Source organism: Bombina bombina, chromosome 2 (assembly GCF_027579735.1).
Source record: "Bombina bombina isolate aBomBom1 chromosome 2, aBomBom1.pri, whole genome shotgun sequence".
Classification (NCBI taxonomy): Eukaryota; Metazoa; Chordata; class Amphibia; order Anura; family Bombinatoridae; genus Bombina; species Bombina bombina.
In genome coordinates this window covers 368,518,932-368,540,128 of record NC_069500.1, presented here as the reverse complement: position 1 = coordinate 368,540,128, position 21,197 = coordinate 368,518,932, and the positions used below count along the sequence as shown (strand labels likewise).

The following is a 21,197-nucleotide window of genomic DNA, read 5'->3' as shown; positions in this document are numbered from 1 at the left end:
TACACTACTAGCAGTATAATATTACTGGACATTTCTCTTGGTTCATACGTATGGACATGTCAATTAGTTAGCTGAGAACACAGATATAAGGATTGACTCAATCCGAGCTAGAGCATAACCCGATATAATTTTCCTCCTATGCACAGCTCCTCTTTAGGCTCCATTTTAATTTTTTGGGCAATATACAGCCTTTGCAGAAGTCTTATCAAGCCGACATTGGTATTTTAAATATAATTTTATATGTAACTGTATACAAACTTAATAACTCACGAGAAATCTTGGCTAACTGTTTAGTCACACTCCAACAGAATTTTCTTCGTGACTACACTATTAAACATTAATCTAAATTTCTCATGAAGTACTAAGCAGTACAACTTTTTATCATTTTTTATGCTATATTCCATTATTGTCTTTTATTGAATTGTACTAGAGACGTCTCTATTTTTTCCAACCATATTGTAACCAAATAAATCCCTTGTTTTTTTAGATACTGTTCCTATTTTCTTATTTATCACAGATAATATAAATTATTTCACATAAGTATCTTCAGCTATTAGCGCCCTTACAAGACCTACCCTTTCTTTCACTATACACTATTTTTAGATTGAAGGATCTAAAACACTGTAAGCGGTCTGATACTCTATATACCAGCGCACTATTTTTCCACAATCTTTCACATCACTATAAAAGAAATACACAATAGTGCAATATTGCTGACAAATAACATATATTAAAGGATAAAAGCTCACCAATTCTGCCAACGCGTTTCGGCCCAAAACTGGGCCTTTTTCAAGACTATAGGTGGTGTGTGATGGTGGCTCTATTTAAGAATATTACTGACCAATCACTAATGTCAGTGTTTTGGCGCTTGTTTTTGGCGCCAAATATCAACCCGGAAGGAGATGTGGATGTAAAATATTGAATAAGCCTACTAACGTTGCTAAATATGGTATTGTACAATGGATACCTAAAGGAATTATGTTTCAATCTCCATTGTTTGCGGTTAGTGATAATGAGATTGCTTTTAGCGTTTCTACTATTCGATGTCACCGGAAGTGCCTAGAATGTACCTAGCTTAGGTTCTCTATCCGGTTCCGCTCTGTGTTTTAGTTCCGGTAGGTCTATGATCACTTCCGGTGTAGGTATTTGGCGGTATGGGTCACATGGCCTTATTTGGCGGGTATTTTTTGTGAAATGGCCAATTACAAGAATTGTGCCATTATTTCGCAAGAAGTATATGATGAAATATCGGAAAGGATCTGAAAGTTTTAGTATATAATACTACTCAATGGCACATGGGAATACAAAATCAAATAAAAAAATCAAATAGTTGTCCATAAAATAAAAAATGACTATGGTAAAAAGACGCTGGTACATGTTTATGAGAAAATAAACTTAAAGATTCTCATGATTTGAAACACAAGGTAAAAAACAATAAAAAATGATTCAAAAATACAAAAAATACAACTAATAATAAAAAATGATAATAAAAAATGTGTGAAACATCGGCATAAATATTATTTTGGATACTCATAACGCTCAAGTTAACGTTTAAAAGGGGTTGTAAAATATATAAGATGTATAAAATTCATAAAATTCCTTAAAATATATAATAGAGCAATGCAATATGTTAAGAGACTGTTCCATAAATGTGGAAAATAAGAAGTGTATTCCTAAAAGTCCCTCACATGGTGTAAATAAATTAAAATACAATTATTTTGGGGACTGGCTAAAAGGATTAGATTGCATAGAGACATTGTGGGAAAGAGTCGAGATTCTGGATTTATGTAAGTGGAGATAGAGTCAGAACTATTGCACCTACGGGATGTCTATCCGTATTTAATAAATTCCTTGGGAGAATCAGAGATAACTGTACATCTAGCTAGTATGAAAATACATGCTATGTGGTTATGTGTTCCCCCAAATAAACTATTTCTCAGAATTCTTCATTTTAGGCTTAATAGGTGTGACAGATCTTCCCTGTTGCTTAAACCCCTAGGGTATAGGCAGTCCATATTAAAAATCCATCTGGACTCTGATATTAATAGTCCTTTTTCTGAATCTCCACCCCTCCAGTTGGGTGTGACTAATTGGATGCCGATATAGCTAAAATCTTTTTGTTTGGCCTGATGTTTAGTTAAAAAATGTCTATATAGTGCTGTTTCGGTGTTTTTGTGTTTGATCTTTAATAAGTGCTCCCTGATCCGGTCTTTCAGGGTTCTGGATGTTTGTCCTATATATTGGAAACCGCAACTGCACCATATCATATAGATTACTCCTTTACTGCTACATTTTATAAAGTCCTTGATTTTGTATTTGACCTTCGTATTAAACGAGGTGAATTCTTTTGTTTTCACTCCCCTCTGACAGGCCTTACAGCTAACACATGGGTAAAAGCCTTTAACTTCTCTACCATACACATCTCTTGTGTTGGTCATCGTGTTTCTGGGTATGCTTGGAGAGAGTCTGTTTTTCAGGTTGTTTGTCTTTCTGTATATAAATATTGGGCGGGGTGTTAATTTATCCCCAATAATATCATCATTTCTTAGTAGCGGCCAGTGTTTCTCTACAATCTTCTCCACAATATGCCTGTTTTCGCTGTATTCCATAATAAAAGGGATGTTTAATTGGTCTCCATCTAGACTATTGTAGACTTTTTTTGGTTTGTATGATAGGAGATCCTTCCTATTTCTCTGTCTCACTTCTTCTATGTCGTCTTCGAGGGCTCCTTCCAAGGGCCTGAACAAATTCGATACATTTGTAAATGCCAAGGAATTTGTCAGAAAACTGACATTAAAGAGACATTTTATGAAGTCTCCACTGGAAATGCACATGTCCGTGCAAAACAGATCGTATCAATATTTATATACAGAAAGACAAACAACCTGAAAAACAGACTCTCTCCAAGCATACCCAGAAACACGATGACCAACACAAGAGATGTGTATGGTAGAGAAGTTAAAGGCTTTTACCCATGTGTTAGCTGTAAGGCCTGTCAGAGGGGAGTGAAAACAAAAGAATTCACCTCGTTTAATACGAAGGTCAAATACAAAATCAAGGACTTTATAAAATGTAGCAGTAAAGGAGTAATCTATATGATATGGTGCAGTTGCGGTTTCCAATATATAGGACAAACATCCAGAACCCTGAAAGACCGGATCAGGGAGCACTTATTAAAGATCAAACACAAAAACACCGAAACAGCACTATATAGACATTTTTTAACTAAACATCAGGCCAAACAAAAAGATTTCAGCTATATCGGCATCCAATTAGTCACACCCAACTGGAGGGGTGGAGATTCAGAAAAAGGACTATGAATATCCGTGCAAAACAGATCGTATCAAAACAATACAACGATGAACGAAGGGATCTACCGGCATACAGACCTAAAACCAAAATCTTCCTTTTTTCCGGTTACCAGCAAAGGTAACGCTATCGAGACCTTTGACACGGTAGTATGTAATGAGATCAGAGACCTGAAACAAAGCAGATTGAACAAACACAAGCACAACCTCTCGAAGGAACAATTCAACACCATCAAAACCCTCGAAAATAACCATGACCTCGTCATTAAACCTGCGGATAAAGGTGGGGGAATTGTTATCCTCAACAAGGTGGATTATGACCAAGAGTGCGACAGAATTTTGTCAGACAGACAAACATACGAAATACTTAAAGGGAATCCCATAGATGATTTCAAGAAAGAATTGGACGAAATTTTGAACGGGGCAAGGGAGATTGGAATATTGAACGACAAAGAATTCAGATATATGAACATCAAACACCCTATTACACCGGTGTTTTACTATCTCCCTAAAGTCCACAAATCACTTACGAAACCGCCAGGCCGACCAATTATATCGGGCATTGGCGGTCTGTCCAGTAATTTATCCGAGTACGTGGATAGACAATTACAGAAATATGTGGTACAGCTACCTTCATATGTGAGAGACTCCACCCAAATAATTAACATTCTGGAAGGCATAGAGTGGGAAGAAAACTACACACTAGTAACATGTGATGTTACCTCCCTGTACACCTGTATACCGCACAAAGGTGGTATAGAGGCAGTCAACTTTTTTCTCGATAAAGATCCGAAGCTACCAGAATTACAGAAAGATTTCATCATTGATGGGATACAATACATCTTAACCCACAATTATTTCAACAATAGAGGAATCTATTATAGACAAGTATGTGGGACAGCTATGGGGACCAGGTTCGTGCCCAGTTACGCGAATTTGTACATGGGTCACTGGGAACGCATCTTCTGGGACTCATGCCCAGCGAGCGCGGACCTGGTCCTCTATAACAGATACATTGATGACATCATTATGATTTGGAAAGGCTCAATAGATGATCTAGAGTACACCATCCAAATAATGAATACCAATATGCATAATCTTAGGTTTACCCATGAATACAGTAAACATGAGATCACATACTTAGACCTAAAGATTGAGATTAAGAACAGCAAATTGGAAACGTCTACATTCTTCAAAGAAGTAGACTGTAACAACTACATTCACAAAGACAGCTGTCACCTTAAGAGATGGAAGTCCAACATACCGAAAGGACAAATGTTGAGACTAAAGAAAAATTGCTCAGACCCCAAGAAATGGGAAGAGCAAGTTCTCATCTTGAAAAATAAATTCCTGGAACGGGGATACGAAGAAGGAGCCCTCGAAGACGACATAGAAGAAGTGAGACAGAGAAATATTACTGTGACCCATAAAAATGAGTTTACATAATGATCAATTAGCAAGACAACAAAAAAGGCTACAAGATTTGAACTCTATTTTTAACACACCTACAGAGTCATCCTTAAATGTAGCAGAGGATCAGATTAATGACCTATTATGCCAATCACATAAAACCTTATTTAAGCATACAAAGAGATGGTGGAACTTACACTTTTTTCAAAAATACCAACAAGACAAAATGATCCCTAGAGGGTTGCGAATTAAAATGTTCCCAGGGTATGAGCTTAAAAAACCTGATCATATAGAAAGATGGGAAAAGGCCCTAACTACATGCTCACTAACTTTAATGCAGATATTAATAGAAGCAGATCAAGACGAAGTAGCCTCTCTGGAATTGGAAATACAAACTCACAATGATAACTTAAAAGGCTTTGAAAATTTGGAGAAATTTACCAACCTCTATAAACAATATCAATCAGAGCTAGATAAACTAGAAACAGAGTTGATACAAACAAAAAAACAGAAATATCAGAGAGACCAACATGACTACTTAAACAAGAAAGTCTATAAGTGGCAAAAGAGGCACAACACTCGTTCTCGCAATACCAGACAATATCAACAAACATTACAACAAAATGAAAGTGATATTGAAATTTCGGAGTCAGACACCTCTATAGAAAGCATTAGTGGTGACATAAATATACAGCCAAGAACCTATACAACATCACAAACACAAGCCTTAATACATAATGAGCAAATAACTCCTTCAACATCTGCGGGCACCCCCTCTTTTTTAGGGATAACTACAGGCAGGCTAAACATAACACCTGGCAACAAGGTACCACAAGAATCGAGGCCGAACAAACGCAAACCCCAGACCACTCCCCAAAGGGAAACAAGAAGGAGACAGCCAAGTCCCTTCTCAAAGATCAGAATGGGAACTTAAAAGTTGTAAATCTGACCAGTCATGCTCTAGACACAAACCACATCTCAGTACTATCTAAGGGTCTCAGTTTTTGTCCCACTAACAAATTAAATAAATTTGAAATAGTAAAAGATGTTAATTTGTACACCAGGAAATTGCTGTTAAAAAAATTATATGCCAAAAAAGAACTGGGTGAGGATTGGACAACCTCTGACCAATTAGCTTTACAGGATCTACAAGACCTATTGGAAGAGAATACAGGTAATACACCTCCTGATACTGACTGGAGGCAACAAATCAGAAACAAATCTAAATATATTCCTCCTAATAATTTATCACCTCAAATTCAAGTATTTCATGAAATAGTATGTGCAGAAATTGAAAAACTACCAGTACAAAAAACCTACTCCAACTTGACAAAAAAAGAACAACTAGCACTGAAAGAGATCAATACATGGCATGATACCATCATTAAGCCATCTGACAAGGGTGGCAACATAGTCTTATGGGAGAAAGACATGTATCTTGAAGAAGCCACCAAACAACTAAATAATGAGCAATGTTATAAGAAGTTGTTAGGTAATCCAACGTACATGTACAGTGAGAAATATAATAAAATCATAGAAAAAGCTTATAAGGATAAAACCATTAATGTCACAGAAAAACAATTTCTATCTCAATTACATCCAACCACTGCAACATTTTACCTAATTCCCAAAATACACAAAGACATTCACAAACCTCCAGGTCGCCCTATTGTGTCAGGCAATGGAAGCCTCACTGAAAAGCCTAGCCAATACATTGATCAGAGACTCAGAGAATATCTATACACCTTACCCTCATATGTAAAGGATACAATGGAAGTGCTTCAAAAACTAAACAACATGATACTAACACCTAATTCTTTTATCGTGACAGCGGACGTGGAGTCACTGTATACGAATATAAAACATCACTTAGGAGAACAAGCCATCTCCCATTTCCTTGGCACAAATGCCACAGATAATCATGACCACAACCAGTTTATCAGAGATCTCTTACACTTTGTACTTAATCATAATTATTTCACATTCAAAGACCGGTTTTATTTGCAAACTCAAGGTACCGCCATGGGTACAGCATGTGCGCCCACATATGCTAATCTGTTTTTAGGGTGGTGGGAGAATTTGACAGTTTTCACCAGTGACAATGACAAATATATGCAGCACATTCCCTGCTGGATGCGCTACATCGATGACATCCTGTTCATCTGGGAAGGGCCAGAACTGGAATTGATTGAGTTCATGAATCTTCTGAATAACAACAAATTGAACATAAAACTCACATATGAATATAGCCAGCAGAAGGTAAACTTCTTAGACTTACAAATATCAGTAGATCCTGTAGGGAAAGTAAGCACAACCATATATAGAAAGGAAACAGCCACCAACACCCTACTACATCATACAAGCGCCCATGCTCCATGTACCCTTAAAGCTATTCCGAAAGGTGAATTTACCAGGTTACGTAGAAACTGTTCAGACCTTGGCACATTTAAGCATGAAGCCAAAACACTATCAAACAGACTCCAAGATCGAGGCTATAGCAAACGGTCTATTAAACGAGCAAAAACACAAGCCATGCAAATAAATCGCCAAGCACTATTACAACCAAAGCAAAAAAAGCAGGACAACAAACCCAGATTAATAACAGCATATAATCCACAAATTAAACAAATAACTAACATCTTGAACAACAATTGGCATATATTACAAAATGATCCTTTACTGTCAAGCCAGATTGGGGACAGAGTATCCATAGGTTACAAAAGACCTAAAAACCTAAAAGATACTCTTGTTTCAAGCCACTATATTCATACGCCAAAGAGAACATGTCAATCAAAAGGTATGTTCCCTTGTGGAACATGTAGTACATGTCCTAAAGTGTGGAAAATCACGGAAATAACTGACAAATATACAAACAGACATGTACTATCTGCTCATTTTTCTTGCACTACAGTAGGAGTCGTGTATGTCCTCCAGTGTCCATGCAAATTATTCTATGTAGGAATGACGACACGCCAGGCCAGAACTAGAATAATGGAACACAGCAGAAACATCAAAAATGCTCGCAAAGACCTGGAAAAAAACAGACAAATAACTAGTGTGGCAAAACACTTTTTCCATAAACACAACAGCAACGACTCCTTACTCAAATTTGCAGTGTTACAAAAAGCCACCCTTGGTATTAGAGGGGGCAATTTAGAACAAACACTATTGAAAATGGAGTGCAAATGGATACACCTATTAAATAGTGTTAAACCAAATGGACTCAACGATCACAACAATTATTATGTGTATCTATAAATGAATTTCAGCACTTCACATCTCATAACTATACTTCCTAAGTAGACGGAAACAAAATGTGTCTCAAAAGAATCATTACAAAAAAAGTTTTTTCACTTTAGAGTTATTAAAATATATTCTTTATATACAGCATATTTTGGGTAACCCAGAATCATCTATTCAGTTAGCAACTTCAAGCAATTTTCACTTTCAGGGTGTCACTAGTAATTTATGTTCACATTACCATACACTAAAAGGTAACTAAATAATATTTAACATTGGGTGTTTAAAATAATAGCACTAGATAGTTTCCAACCGAATATTCTCACTTGGGGAACCAATATTTCCAATATTATTCACATCACTTATTCCTTCTTTTTTGAATCTAAACCCAATTAATCACAGTAACACAGCAGTTTGAAGAAGAAGATCACACTAGCACATAAAAAAATTATAATAAGCGTTTGTGCACCAAAAAAGTTTTATATTTATTTACACAGTTTTTTCACTTATCACTCTCACAATTCATGGTATTCATAACTTTGTACAATATGATATAAACTTTACACTTATTGTACTCAATCAACATACAATAGATTAATGGCACTATTTTTCAATTGTCAGCAGCGTCCAAGTTTAAATGACTGTGCAGTCCATCATCACAGCAATATGTTATGTACTGGTATATATGGTACAAGAAGGAAACATAAAAGTAATGCATTTTATAGCTCATTTTTTATTTAGTGATCTTTTAATGATTATTATAATTTCTTTTTTCATTCAATTTTGATTTTTGTAGGTTCATTCAGATGTACTAACATATAATCTATAGTATAATATGATTCATCATTTATAAAGCATGTCCATCAAGTGCATTTCTGCATTAGGATAAACCTGCTGTATTCTCATTCGATTAGATATAAGTAAATTCGGTAACTTTTTCTAACAGTATAATAACTCACATAATTCACACATGGTTAAAATATTGACGTAGTATCCGTTACTTTTATTAGTGACAATCTTGATACAAGTACTTTAATCTTGTTTCCATTTGGGCTTGCACACGATCAATTTCCCATTTCATTTGGGATGATTGACATGATCCTTAGCCTATGCGTAACGTAAGTTGTGACCCAATCAGGACTCTGTATTCGGCAAAACACCGGCTATAAAATACCGGATGTTAGTCGGCCCGCGTAACCCCTCTGAGGAAGCGTTAGTGAAACGCCGCGTCAGGGGTCTCCTCTATTTTTAACTGGCCTCACTAGTTGTTAAATATTTAAAAATAACATCATGTTAAAAAACTTATAATTAGAAAACGTAGTACTAGTTGTTGAACGTAAGGTGCTAACGCTTATTACGGCTAATTATAGGGTGGTGTTGTTACTTAGCAGGCACGTTTTTTCCTTGTAAAACATAGCATATACAAGAAACATAAGTTAATACAATTCAGACTAGGTACTTGATATTTAGCGAACAGTTGGTACGAGGGTTCATGCAGTGGAAATTGTTTATAGCCTCAGGTGTCAGCCTTTCTCTGGCTGAATTAAATGGCTAACTACAAACGCTTCTAAGAACCAGCTGTTTAATTAAAAGCATAACATACTAAGCTACACAGTGCTTCAGACAATAAGAATAAAATCTGTATAGGATCGCAATATAAGGAATCTCACTTTTTTATTATACAGAAGCAACTTAATCGGTAGCATTGTACAGCAAGAGGTGTTCACATACACTGGTTCTTTGTAGAAAATATATAGTATACCCTGTAAGGCTAAGATCACTCCCCAGGCAGTATCCCATAAATATAATGTTATAAGACTGAAAGAAGCTATATCATAACTTATGACACTTTACAAAGGAGACAGCCTTTAAATAAAACGTCTCATCTTCAGATAACTGTTCGAGTACCTACTTGTTACTGTTAGGCGACACAATAAATAACTTTAAGGAACAAGATCTAGTGCCGGCTGCCACCCTAGTCAGTACTTACACTTAAAGCACCTACATATATTAGCAGTTTTAGATTGCTAAGTCCAAAGTGCAACAATACAAGTAAATATATTTTTTACAATATATAGAGTCTAAATCATATATATGAGAAAAACAATACAAATACTATTGTAAGAAATCAGGATTAAGAGACTATAGGTCTCCACACCAGCTCTTGAGAATAATCTCAGTTACAATCTACTGCTCTAAGTATTACTAGTTCTACTTTTGCAGCACAATCACAATATGCTGTTTTTTCACGTAGCACAGTGAGAGTGTTTTTAAATTTCTAGGGCAGTATTATCATCCACTTAAGCTGTCTTTTTAAATAAATGATCAATAAAAGTTAAATTTTAACGTACAATACTTCTCAAGTTGTTCAAGGCACAGTAATTCAATTACAATATTGAAATAAAAGTTATAACAGTGCATAGAAGCATTCTTTTTTCTAATGACTAATCTGCCTCAACAGCAGTTGTAGTCATAAACAGTATTAAATTGTAACCCTATGCTTACGCACTGCTCCTATAGTGTTTAACATGATTTACTGATACATATAACAGATAATATTACAAAACACTATAAGAATAACCAGAAATCCTTATCAATACAAAAAGGTTCTAATACTCTTTTTTCTGTTAGAGAAATAGGAAGGATCTCCTATCATACAAACCAAAAAAAGTCTACAATAGTCTAGATGGAGACCAATTAAACATCCCTTTTATTATGGAATACAGCGAAAACAGGCATATTGTGGAGAAGATTGTAGAGAAACACTGGCCGCTACTAAGAAATGATGATATTATTGGGGATAAATTAACACCCCGCCCAATATTTATATACAGAAAGACAAACAACCTGAAAAACAGACTCTCTCCAAGCATACCCAGAAACACGATGACCAACACAAGAGATGTGTATGGTAGAGAAGTTAAAGGCTTTTACCCATGTGTTAGCTGTAAGGCCTGTCAGAGGGGAGTGAAAACAAAAGAATTCACCTCGTTTAATACGAAGGTCAAATACAAAATCAAGGACTTTATAAAATGTAGCAGTAAAGGAGTAATCTATATGATATGGTGCAGTTGCGGTTTCCAATATATAGGACAAACATCCAGAACCCTGAAAGACCGGATCAGGGAGCACTTATTAAAGATCAAACACAAAAACACCGAAACAGCACTATATAGACATTTTTTAACTAAACATCAGGCCAAACAAAAAGATTTTAGCTATATCGGCATCCAATTAGTCACACCCAACTGGAGGGGTGGAGATTCAGAAAAAGGACTATTAATATCAGAGTCCAGATGGATTTTTAATATGGACTGCCTATACCCTAGGGGTTTAAACAACAGGGAAGATCTGTCACACCTATTAAGCCTAAAATGAAGAATTCTGAGAAATAGTTTATTTGGGGGAACACATAACCACATAGCATATATTTTCATACTAGCTAGATGTACAGTTATCTCTGATTCTCCCAAGGAATTTATTAAATACGGATAGACATCCCGTAGGTGCAATAGTTCTGACTCTATCTCCACTTACATAAATCCAGAATCTCGACTCTTTCCCACAATGTCTCTATGCAATCTAATCCTTTTAGCCAGTCCCCAAAATAATTGTATTTTAATTTATTTACACCATGTGAGGGACTTTTAGGAATACACTTCTTATTTTCCACATTTATGGAACAGTCTCTTAACATATTGCATTGCTCTATTATATATTTTAAGGAATTTTATGAATTTTATACATCTTATATATTTTACAACCCCTTTTAAACGTTAACTTGAGCGTTATGAGTATCCAAAATAATATTTATGCCGATGTTTCACACATTTTTTATTATCATTTTTTATTATTAGTTGTATTTTTTGTATTTTTGAATCATTTTTTATTGTTTTTTACCTTGTGTTTCAAATCATGAGAATCTTTAAGTTTATTTTCTCATAAACATGTACCAGCGTCTTTTTACCATAGTCATTTTTGATTTTATGGACAACTATTTGATTTTTTTATTTGATTTTGTATTCCCATGTGCCATTGAGTAGTATTATATACTAAAACTTTCAGATCCTTTCCGATATTTCATCATATACTTCTTGCGAAATAATGGCACAATTCTTGTAATTGGCCATTTCACAAAAAATACCCGCCAAATAAGGCCATGTGACCCATACCGCCAAATACCTACACCGGAAGTGATCATAGACCTACCGGAACTAAAACACAGAGCGGAACCGGATAGAGAACCTAAGCTAGGTACATTCTAGGCACTTCCGGTGACATCGAATAGTAGAAACGCTAAAAGCAATCTCATTATCACTAACCGCAAACAATGGAGATCGAAACATAATTCCTTTAGGTATCCATTGTACAATACCATATTTAGCAACGTTAGTAGGCTTATTCAATATTTTACATCCACATCTCCTTCCGGGTTGATATTTGGCGCCAAAAACAAGCGCCAAAACACTGACATTAGTGATTGGTCAGTAATATTCTTAAATAGAGCCACCATCACACACCACCTATAGTCTTGAAAAAGGCCCAGTTTTGGGCCGAAACGCGTTGGCAGAATTGGTGAGCTTTTATCCTTTAATATATGTTATTTGTCAGCAATATTGCACTATTGTGTATTTCTTTTATAGGTTGGATATAGGGATCACACTCCAGGTTTTACCGGACATCCCTCTACCCACCATATCCATATTATTTGGAACCTTCATCTGAGGAGACTCAAGGAAGATTCATCCACACACACACATTTTCATTTTGGAACTTTATATCACTGACTTTGTTTCATATTGACCCTTTTTTTCACGGACACGTATTCACATTCATTTTTTCCATTTTTTCATTTTTTCATTTTCATTTTTTCTCACACTTTTGTATGGACAATTTTACACATTTTTTGGATCACTTCCACTCGTTTGTTTTTTGAGGGGCCCCCCTTCTTTTTCATTTTTTTGTCATCACAGTTAGACACCTTATATTTGGAGTATTTCTTATGCAAATTTGCACATTATTGTACCCAATTCCAGCTACATTTATTTCAATCTGCATTTTATACATATCTGTTTTATATCTTTTTATTATTGTGTTTTATATAATCTATATGTACTGTAACATGGATCCATGATTTTAACTATTAAGTTGTTATTGTAATAAATTGTTTTACATTTATATTTATATACAAATAGTTTCACATTTGTATTTTTATACATAATTTATATTTGTATAGATATCAATAGGGATATTGGTATCAGCCTTTTGTATATATAATAGCGTTATTTATCCACCCATTTACTTGTTATCCTTTATGATACATAGAACTCTATACTAACAGACGGTGGCATAATTTATAGAATTTATTTAATTTCCTCTGCCTTTATTTGGCGCTCCTAGGTCCTTTTCCTTTATTTTAGATCCACGTTTAAGGGTTGGCTAGGTACCCTTTTGCACCCAGGAGCCAGTAGGAACACTTATAAGCGCTGTGAGATATAGTATCTTAATAATTAACCTAACCTAACTATTAGACTAAATTACATTAAACTATATTAAACTAATAATTAATCTACCCTAACTGTTATACTAAAATTACATTAAAGTATATTAAACTAATAATTAATCTACACTAGCTGTTATACTAAAATTACATTAAACTATATTAAACTAATAATTAACCTACCCTGTTATACTAAAATTACATTAAACTATATTAAACTGATAATTAACCTACCCAAACTGTTATACTAAGATTACATTAAACTATATTAAACTAATAATTAATCTACTGTAACTATTAGACTAAATTACATTAAACTATATTAAATTAATAATTAATCTACCCTAACTTTTATACTAAAATTACATTAAACTACAAATTAAATTAACTATATTATATATTTAAACACCTAACCCTACTCAAACAATTTCTAAAATAACTGTAAATCTAAACTAAAAAATTACTAAATTACAAAAAACTAACAACTAAGTTACAAAAAATAACAAACACTAAGTTACACAAAAAATAAACACTAAGTTACCAAAAAATAAAAAAGAAATTATCAAAGATTTAAACTAATTACACCTAATCTAGGGCCCTATGAAAATAAAAAAGCCCCCCCAAAATAAAAAAACCCTAAACTACAATAGACTACAAATAGCCCTTAAAAGGGCCTTTTGCTGGGCATTGCCCCAAAGAAATCAGCTCTTTTACCTGTAAATAAAAAAAACACTCCCCCAACAGTAAAACCCACCACTCACACAACCAACCCCCCAAATAAAAACCTAATCTAAAAAAACCTAAGCTCCCCATTGCCCTGAAAAGGGCATTTGTATGGGCATTGCCCTTAAAAGGGCATTTAGATCTATTGCAGCCCAAACCCTACTCTAAAACTAAAACCCATCCAATAAACCCTTAAAAAATCCTAACACTAACCCCTGAAGATTCACTTACAGTTTTGAAGATCCGACATCCATCCTCCAAGAAGTCGGCAGAAGTCTTCATCCAAGCGGCCGAAGTCTTCCTCCAAGCCCGCAGAAGTCTTCACCCAGATGGCATCTTCTATCTTCATCCATCCGTTGCGGAGTGGCTCCATCTTCAAGACATCCGATGCGGAACATCCTCTTTGTTCGATGTCTTCTTCCCGAATGAAGGTTCCTTTAATTGACATCATCCAAGATGGATTCCCTTAGATTCCGATTGGCTGATAGAATTCTATCAGCCAATTGGAATTAAGGTTGAATAAATCCTATTGGCTGTTGCAATCAGCCAATAGGATTGAGCTTTCATCCTATTGGCTGATCTAATCAGCCAATAGAATGCGAGCTCTAACCTATTGGCTGATTGGATCAGCCAATAGGATGAAAGTTCAATCCTATTGGCTGATTGCAACAGCCAATAGGATTTATTCAACCTTAAATCCGATTGGCCAATCAAAGTCTAAGGGAAGCCATCTTGGATGATGTCATTTAAAGGAACCTTCATTCGGGAAGAAGACGTCGAATGAAGAGGATGCTCCGCATTGGATGTCTTGAAGATGGAGCCACTCCGTGCCGGATGGATGAAGATAGAAGATGCTGTCTGGATGAAGACTTCTGCAGGCTTGGAGGAAGACTTTGGCCGCTTGGATAAAGACTTCTGCCGGCTTCTTGGAGGATGGATGTTGGATCTTCAAAACTGTAAGTGAATCTTCAGGGGTTAGTGTTAGGATTTTTTAAGGGTTTATTGGGTGGGTTTTAGTTTTAGATTGGGGTTTGGGCTGCAATAGAGCTAAATGACCTTTTAAGGGCAATGCCCATACAAATGCCCTTTTCAGAGCAATGATCCACAATAAATATATATCCTCAGCACCTTAAATGTATAAAATGTCCTTTATTGAAAACACATGGACAGAAAGTTATGCAACATTTCGGGAACGCAGTCCCTTAATCATGCATACTGGATAGTACACCTGGACCTTTACTTAAAGGTATGGTTAACCAATCACAATACAACATTCTGGACACATCCTACTTTTCAGCATTTTATATGCAGACAGTCTTTATACGGCCATCTAGAGGATATGACAAACATGAATGTAATAATCTTTAGCAAAAGCTATCCCTTAATAGATAATAGGTGTATATAATAAAGTGTGAATATACACTCAATGACATAGAAATGATTAAAAAACATATAAAAATACAATATCATGCATATAAAATTAAAACAATTTGTATACATAGAAATTTGGTGGCAACTGTGAAGAGTAGTATAACAGTTAGGGTAGGTTAATTATTTGTTTAATATAGTTTAATGTAATTTTAGTATAACAGTTTATGGTAGGTTAATTAATAGTTTAATATAGTTGAATGTAGTTTTAGTATAATAGTTAGGGTAGATTAATTATTAGTTTAATATAGTTTAATTTAAATCTAAAGGTAAGTTTAAATTTATTATAAGAAAGGGATGAGTTAATATTTCATATAAAGTTAGAGGGTTGTTAGGTTTAGGGGTTAATAGTTTAATTTAGTTTATGGCGATGTGGGGGGCTGGCGGTTTAGGGGTTAATAGGTTTAGTAAGTGCTAGTGATGTGGGAGGCCAGGGGTTTAGAGGTTAATACATTTATTTAGTTGTGGTGGGGTCCGGGAGTGGCGGGATAGGGGTTAATAACTTTTATTTAGGTGGCAGCTGTGTCGGGACGGCAGAATAGGGGTTAATAAGTATAATGTAGGTGGCGGCGGGGTCGGGGCGGCAAATTAGGGGTTCATAAGTAGAATGTAGGTGGCGGCAGTATCGGTGCGGCAGATTAGGGGTTAATAATTATAATTTAGGTGGCGGCGGTGTAGGGGGCGGCAGATTAGGGGTGTTTAGACTCAGGGCTTATGTTAGGTTGTTAGGTGTAAACATAACTTATTCTCCCATAGGAATCAATGGGATATCAGGCAGCAGCGAACATGAGCTTTTGCTGCTTTCAGACTCCCATTGATTCCTATGGCATCTGCTGCCTCCAGGGTGGCGGATTGAAAAGCAGGTACGCTGGGCCGGAATAGTGGCGAGCGTACTTGGTAGATTTTTGTTAACTAGCAAAAGTAGTCAGATAGTGCAGAATTTGCATTTGGAACATCTGTAGTGACGTAAGCATCGATCTGCGTCGGACTGAGACCGGTGGATCGTATGTTATGTCACAAATTTCTACTTTTGCCGGTCTGTAGGCTTTGATAACTAAGGCAAATCAAGCTCTCCACAATTACGCTGCAGAATTCCAGTGTATTTGCAGTTGACGGCTTGATAAATAGGCCTCTAATTATCTTTGAACACCCTATACGATTGTAAAGTGTGTGTTTTATTTTCAGCTTGTCAACCGGTTGTGGTAATATGTAACAGGGTTTGCTGATTCAAACTTATTTTGTGTATATTGGTATCTTTATGTTATTTTTCATCTATTGGATGATTTATTTGCTTTTTTTGATGCTCATTAATAAATTCTTTCAATGCAATAACTTGTTTTAGTATGTGTTTTGAGGGAGATTATAAGACTCTTACTATTTTTCAATTGAGCTTAATATGGGGTTGCTGGGTAAGGTGTATACTTGCCATGGCCTTTTATCTAAGACCATACGTACTAACCTCAGAACAGACCTCGGACGAGCTAACCTCAACATCCCTTGGTATAGTCAAATCTCACCAAGCTCAAATTCAGACCCCAGGTGCACTAAATTCGGCACTTTGAGGAGCACTATCTCTGATTCAGGGTTCAGGCGCACTATTTTCTTCACTGGCATAGGATGCACCATCTAGATGATGTTGAGACCACACTACCCTAAGCAGGTGCGCACAAATCCACACAAAATTGTATAATCTCCTATGGCAGGTTAGCTCAGGCACAACTGAACCACCAATCATTGGTTACGCTATTACATCACAGTGATGTACAGCCAACTCCTATAAATACCCTCAAACCCCTTCAGAGAGTGATTGGTTATTCCAGTGTCAAGTCACTAATCTCCCTAGTTCCAACAGTTCTCCAATGACCTTCTTCACCTATCTTACTTATTCCTGTCTTGTTTTATATTCTTTCCTCTGGTAATTATCTGCTATCAGATTATACCACCTGCAGCCTTGCTTAGGCACTAATTTACACCATTTTAGAATCACATGAGGAATCTCGCATTGGTGGAGGATGACTTTAGATAATCTCATCTTTAGATAATCTCAGTGTCAAGTCACTAATCTCCCTAGTTCCAACAGTTCTCCAATGACCTTCTTCACCTATATTACTTATTCCTGTCTTGTTTTATATTCTTTCCTCTGGTACTTCAACTCCTGGCTGTCTACTTCAATTGTGTTTCATTGTTTGACCCCTCTGAATTTGACACCTGATCTGTTGTCTCTCTGGTATTGACCCCTGGCCTCTATATTTTACTGTCTGACTGTCTCTCTGTTTTCTTCATCTGATCTGGCATTGTATTTGGACTGCTCTCCTGGTTTTGACCTCATCTACTGAAAGATGTTGACTTTAGATACTCCTTGGGCACTGTGCCTATTTCCTCTCTGATAGATGTGTTCCAATCCAGATGTCTCAGCAGAGGTTTTTGTAGGCGAGTGCTCAATTACCTGCTATCAGATTATACCACCTGCAGCCTTGCTTAGGCACTAACTTACACCATTTTAGAATCACATGAGGGATCTCGCATTGGTGGAGGATGACTTTAGATAATCTCATCTGAGCAGAGAGCTTTATCTGGCCTTAAAGGGACATTCCGGACAATATTTAAATGCACATAGATGAATTACATCTTTGAATAGAAATATATTTGTAATATACATGCTATCACTGTTTTAGTGTTAATATTTTTCTCTGCACGTGTATGTGAAGTGTAGCTAGATATTCTCAATGCACTAGAATTTTAAATACTGCAGCTGCTCAGATCACCAGTGGGGCTTGTATCATGTCAGTAAATAAGAAATTGAGTCAATACCAAATGGTACAAGCACCTTGAGCTCTTTGAGCAAGTGATGTATTTAAAAATGCTGGTGCATGGTGCATACTTAAATGCACTTTTTAAACAGCTACCGGTATATCTTTTTTTAAAAGCATTTTTACTAATACATGTATATTACAAAAATGCTTCTATACAAAACTATAATGCATCCATGTGGATTCCTATTTTGGCTGGTATATCCCTTTTAAGGACCATAATAATCAAAACTTTACCAGATGAAAAACCACATCTTCAGAGAATTCAAATTTTAAGATCACTCTCATGGAGAGTAATGGACCTTGCTGGAAAAAGAAACTGCTGTAGGAAGAGAGAAGTTAGTAGGGAGCAGAATTATATATTTTAAACTGCAGCCAAAACAAATTACTACGCTTTCAGTGTATAGTATTTTACATTTGCCTCTGTTTTCTTATGCATGTGTTTTTCTATTAGGGTAATAAGTGTTTTGAATATTTTGACACAAACTTGCCATCTTTTAGTTTGGGGGAAAGAACAAGATCGGCAGGGGGAAAATGCATAGAGAATATGCCAGACCTGGTGGAGAACTTACAGCTAGTCCCAGGGAGTGCCTCTCCTTTTACAATACCGAAAACAATATGAATTATGAATTACAATTAGAAATATCACAGCAGTTTGTGCATGTGCAGTGTAGTGTAGTTATAGTACTTTGTGTCTGAATTTGTTTTTTCCCCTATGCAATTTCACTACAAATTTACATTTTTCCATAAAATACAATTTTTACAGAAGGATTTTTTACTATTTTTAATGTGATTTAAACAATACAATTTTTTACTACATGTTTTTATTTAAAAACTTTTTTTTTCACACGGCTAGATTACGAGTTTTCCGGTACGACTTTTAACGCTGAAAAATTAGCCATTACGCTGGAATGGCCAGGAACGCATATTACGAGTTGCGGCGATATAGCTATACTGCAAGCATTTTAGCCTGTAACGTGACGTCCATTCCGCACTCAAAAAAATTATTTTCATAGTGCCTGTATTACAGGTTGTGCGTTCAGGCTAAAAAGCTTGTGTTACAGCCTATACCTACACGATCCATACTGCCATCTGAGACCAATAGTTAGGGATTTTGCAAAACAAAAATGTTTCAGAAAACTCATAAATAAAATGTTATAAAGTACACTAACACTCATAAACTACCTATTAACCCCTAAACTACCACCCTCCCGCATCGCAAACACTATATGAAACCTATTAACCCCTAATCTGCTGTCCACCCACATCACGAATATTAAAAAGTTATTAACCCCTAATCTGCCGCCCATCCACATCGCCAACACTATTTAAATATAGGCAGCGACATTTTCATCCATTGCGGGGGTGTATTTTAAGGACTACTGGTAGTTTATTGTAGGTTAGGGGGTGTTTTTATTTTGGGGGGGCTTTTTTATTTTTATAGGGCTATAAGATTAGGTGTAATTGTTTTTATTTTTGATAATTTCGTGTTTATTCATGTTTATTAGTTTTTTTACATTTTTTCGTAGTGTTAGTTTTTTTTAAATTTGTAATTTAGATTTTTTAATTGGTAGTTTTTTAAATTGTATTAGAATAGTCCAGCAAAGGACCGCAAACAACAAGCACAAGAGTGAGCAATTTCTTTAAAGTCTTATAATTATCTGCAACAGATCCTGAAAGCTCACAAACTTCAGAAACTACTACTGAAGACACAACGCCTTTAACCCCTCTGACTAGAGTAGACATTTGTAATATACCAACTAAAGCAGACTTTGCTTCTTTCTTCATGCAAGTTGATAAATATGCCCTTGAGACTCACTTTGGTGAAGTATACTTGTATATTTAAGATCTTATCCTGCTGAACTTTTAGTCTACTCTTTAAAGTTCTCACCCAAATGAGAATGTTTGTTAAGTCCTAAACATGTAGCTCCATACCCTTATATCTCCCCTTTTATGCCACCCCCAATACCCCCAATCGTGCCCAGCATGATCACTTTTTGGCCTGTCACCACCTTACCCGGTGCGAAACTTAACAACCTCAACCAAATGCAAACTACCAATTTTAGTGACACTTCAAGGTCACTATGTTACCCCCTTTAAGATTCAAATACTGTTTTAAGTATTGTACCCAGTTATGTTTGTTGTTAGATTACAATATTGTTGTATTTTGGTTTGATAGTTCTATTTACTTGTTTTTCCCCTGTTTGCTCGCAGATAAAAGCAATCCTATTCTACCACCGCTCAGCTACCTCTCTCTGTAACTACCTCTTTTTGCCTATGGGATGGAACATGCTGGTAAGCCTGCAACCCTAAATGCACTACACAATGGACCTAGCTCTCTGCGCAAACCCCCTCCATATATCCCTTCAGATCTACAAGATCACAACTCCGTTACACAACATGATCGCTCCAGATATAACAATCATATCCCAAAATGTCAAAGGACTGAACTCCCCACCAAAGAGATCTATAGATTTAAACAGGTTTAATAAGCATAAAGGGGATATTATCTTTTTGCAGGAGATCTATTTTCTCAAAACCTTGGAACCTAAGTTCACTCCTTGAGAAAGGGCGGAGTCCCGAAACAAACAGAGGAGTTGTTTGTTGATGCCGTTCGCTCTCCATAAGTATTCATCTGCTGAGCTCTCACTGGGACACATTCACGATTCACATGCCTGAACCCTATTGAGGATTTCCTGGATAAGCCTGCGGTGTGAGAATCACAGAGTTATTCTATCGCTGAAGCTGACTTAGCTGGTTGTGATGTATGCACATGAT

The 21,197-nt window shown here is 36.0% G+C and overlaps 1 long non-coding RNA gene across 1 annotated transcript in view; it reads left to right on the top strand.

The window, feature by feature from the left end:
• The window catches only part of LOC128647783 (uncharacterized), a 178,088-nt gene extending 157,093 nt beyond the window's left edge, over window positions 1–20,995 (top strand). The window contains exons 2-3 of the long non-coding RNA XR_008400414.1: window positions 20,634–20,714; window positions 20,940–20,995. This is a non-coding gene — a long non-coding RNA (uncharacterized LOC128647783). The remainder of the gene's footprint in view (window positions 1–20,633; window positions 20,715–20,939) is intronic.
• Window positions 20,996–21,197: the final 202 nt, after the last annotated feature.